Source organism: Egretta garzetta, unplaced genomic scaffold (genome assembly GCF_000687185.1).
Source record: "Egretta garzetta isolate BGI_Z169 unplaced genomic scaffold, ASM68718v1 scaffold5, whole genome shotgun sequence".
Classification (NCBI taxonomy): Eukaryota; Metazoa; Chordata; class Aves; order Pelecaniformes; family Ardeidae; genus Egretta; species Egretta garzetta.
Genome location: NW_009259707.1, coordinates 730,652 through 734,788, shown reverse-complemented (window position 1 = coordinate 734,788; position 4,137 = coordinate 730,652).

The window sequence follows — 4,137 nt, the reverse complement described above, 5'->3', positions numbered from 1 at the left end:
CCAGCGCCACCAGCTGCCCGTGGACATCAACGCCCGCACCAGTGGCGGGCACACCGCGCTGCACATAGCTGCTATGCACGGCCACGCCGAAGTGGTGAAGCTGCTGGTCGGAGCCTACGACGCCGACGTGGACATCCGTGACTACAGCGGGCGCAAGGCTGCGCAGTACCTGCACCAGGGCACCTCGGGGGACATGCGGAGCCTTGTGGGGGCCCTGCTTCTACTTTTCCACATGCTTTCACAGCTTCCCCTCGGTGCCCGCCTCCATTCAGGCTTGCTCACAACAGCAGCACACCCTTCAACCGGCTCTCCCACCACCACCACCACCACCACCATCACAGCGCTGGGGAGGAAGCTGAGGGCACTGAAGGGGCAGCAGTGCCAGGCAAGGGCAAGGAGATGACCAGGAAAGCCTCCGGCAGTGGGCGGATGAAGCCTCGGCTTAATAAGATCCGCTTCAGGACTCAGATCATCCACAACACGCCCTCCTTTCGCGGTGACACCGAGGAAGAAGAGCACGAGGAGAAATCCCTGAAAGCATCGTTCAAGCTCAGGCCGAAGTCCAATGTCTTTGGATAAGGCCAGGGAGCAGGAGGTCTGGGAGGTGGGCACGCGGACCAAAGTGCCCTAGGTTGTAGCGCGGAAGGTGAGGCAGGTACAAGTGGGTGCTCATCTAGACTCGTGTATTCCAGGGAGACGGGTTCTGAGTACCTTGCTTTAGCTCGCTTTGGTGGGGTCAGTGAGCCCAGGGGGTCAACGGGGCTCTGGTGGCTTACAGCTCCCAAGAGCAGCTGCTTCGGCTGGGCCCTCGGTGCTAAGATGAGAGGCAGCGGGTGTGTTGAGAAACGCTGGGGTGCTTAAAAGCTGTGCTCCTTTCTCTCTAAAGCCAGGCTTCAGGGCCCGAAACCTGTGTTAGTGAATCCGCTAGGATTAGCGAGTTGAGTGGGGGAAAGAAAGGTGCAAATGCTCTACTCTTATATTATCAACTGGTACTATAAACTACTTACAAACTACTTGCTATGTCAGAAGAACACCTCAGTAATATGCAAGTATACTTTAAGTTTCTCTTTAACAGCAATACCAGCTGGCACAGTGTGGGGTTGGGTACCCAAAATGAGATGGTAGATAAGAGTTTCCTGTCAGAATCGAGCTTCAATCCAGCAAAGACTTGAGCCTGTGTTGACTTTATGCATTGAAAATTGCCTGATTTGACATCGTGAATATATTTTAAAAAAAAAAAAAAAAAATCCATTGCACTGCAAACAATGAATAAAGTTAACCACGTACAGAAGTCTCTGCTGTCTGAGGTACTACTGAGCTTGCTTATCGCTGTTGCTATACTAATACAAGATAATGGAAGCAAAAAGTCTTTTTATATATTTGGTATCTTATGTTTTGTGTTAGGCAAAGCAATTTTATTTTAATCACTGTGAATTCTCAAGTGCCAGACCTAGCGCAGTTCCAGTTATTAAGTCTGGTAAAATCTTGTTAATGTTGTTTGTGTAATTTGCTGCATTTAAAATCAGAAAATTGTGTTGTGTGTGCTACCTGTGAAAGTTGTTCTTTTTTAGAAAAGAACACAGACACCATTGCATGAAATCTTTGTGAAACTCTAATATGGTCCTGTAATGCAATAGCTACGGGTCTGTGTTCATTACTAACTTGTGTGCCAATCCCTTCAACTGATCTTGTGTAAAGACAGGGCAAAAAAAGAAGGGGGCAAAAAAAGGGGGGGCGCAGGGGGGAGAAGGTGTGAATTCACACGCAAGGTGAATAACCGGGACTCTGAAACTCTATCCCTGTTTGTCATCCTGAGTGAAGGCAGTATAATGACATATTCCAGCTAAGTGATGGCAATGGTGTTTGAGTTCTTTTAAACCTGTATTTCTAGAGAAGTGATAACCAAGGCTTTGAACTGTTGTTCAACAAACCTAGTAAGTCTTAATCTGATTGACGAGCCTATCCATCTGTTAAAGCTTTCAGAAACCTTGAATCTTGTTTCTCTGCTTTAAAGGTAGCAATTCCAGTGAAATCTAGGAGGCAGATTTCTATCCAGACTCGGCTTTCCTTAAGAATGAGGTATTGAGCTGACCCTGGATCCTGAATACTGCTCAAGGTAGAAGCTCATCTGTGCTTAGAAGTTAAGGTACGGCCAATTTCAATGCAACATTTGTCAAAGCATGTTTCAGGTTGGCTTCCTCAGAACGTACGTGCATGTCTGGCCGGTAACTAACCAAAAGTGATAGGCTTTGGCATGTTAAAATCTAAATTGGAGATGCTGATTAAATGCATGCCACAAGCTCTAGAACACCTCACGGGGAAACTGCTGCTGGGAGTTGCGCACTTTCAAGGTAACCACTGCCTGTAGCTGTTGCCGGTGGCTTACGTTTCTTGTAGCAAAAGAGGAAGGGAGCGCTGGCGATTCATTGGTTTCAGACTTCCCGCGTGGATAAACTACCAGTTTCTGCACTTTCTGTCAAAACCTAATAAATGACAGTATTTGCATAGGCAAGCAAGCAACTAACTTCTGGGAAAAGTTACATGAGAAAAAAACTGAATCTGTGCATAGGTGCCGGTCATTACTTTTGTGCAAAAAGACTAGAAGTTATACAGAGGTTCAGTTTTAGTTTATAATTTATAAGCTGTATTATTATAGATTTCATGTGCCTTCATTCTGGATTGGTTGCCACAAATGTGATGGATAAAATCAGTCTTGCAAAGCACTTTGTCTTTATGTAGTGGGACAGGACCAGAAATTTTCCCTCAGCCCTTTCCGTTTAAACAGTAAACTTGTACAAAAATGGGGTGTCTGAAGGGGAGGCGGGGGGAAGATAATCATACGAATTATGCTGTAGAGCTAATTCTTTTGTAACAGAGGAGGGAGTTAAAAGCCTAAGTCTTAAATTCAGTTCACTCTGGAAGATAAATAGCTTTTTAGACTTCTATGGAAAGGAAATTTTCTGACTGAACGCTTGCAACATGAGCCCTCTTCTTCAGCATGGCCACTTCTGGATTGAGCACATATTCCATGCAACTGCCTATGTCCAAACTTTTTTAAAGTAACTTTCTGCTTTGAGAGTTTATAGTTCTTTCACATGAACTGTTGGGTGAAGTGTTCATCTCTTCACACGCAAATAGCGAAGAATTGCACAAAACCACTGAGTCTGAGATAGCTTTTGGGGCCTGGGGAAATAATTTGAGGGTTACGATGCTTTGGGATTTGGAATACAGCACACTTTGGATTTTAAAAGACTAACTGGAACATAGTTTTATCTTGCATAATGCAGTAGGACTTTGGTAGTTACTAAGGGAACTTGAAAGATGGTAAAGAGATGCCTCGTTCATAACTCATTATTTGACGTATCAAAGTGGAACTGCTGGTCCGCTCATACTGCTTAGCTGTCAGTTAATGACATTTCACTGTAATGGTCCAAAGGTCTTTGCAAGGTGGGGTGCGACAGGGCAAACTGAGATGTATTGACAAACGGCTCGGTAACCACTAGTGTCTGTCTGCGCTATGGGACTAAAGCACTTTGATTTCACATTATGACTTGTCACATTCCACATGGTTACTTTTTATAACGTGAGCTAAAACTTAAGTTTTGTTTGGAGATAGGAAAGGCTTGATGCCCTGTTTCAGAATATTTACAGTCTAAAGGTACTCTTGAGTCAAATATTTTGGATACGTTGCCTAGAAAGATGTGAATTTGAAATAAAATTGTATGGTACAGAAAACTGGAGCACTTACTGGTGTCTTTTTAATGGTACGCTTGAAGTTACCGAATGTGTTTGTTCACCTTTTACAGTGGTGTGTAAGGCAGCAAGACTGTAATGTAAACATTTGATACCTTTTATTGTATCTCATGGTTGAAATATTTTAGAGGCCTGGAAGCCTGTCAGTTTTTATTAATACAAGTTTTTATGGGTGTCTTCCTGAATGGTTACGAGTTAAGAATTGTAAGCTTTAGTTTTACTGAAATAAAAAGAGCCCATGAATTGTTTATGCTTGAATCGATTTCTATATGCTACATACTTAGGTGCAACTTGCATGTTGGCTGTTAAAACTGTGCACTGGTTTAGGTTTGGGGATTTTTTTAATTGTGAAGATGTCTGATACCCTGTAACAAAGAGTAAGAC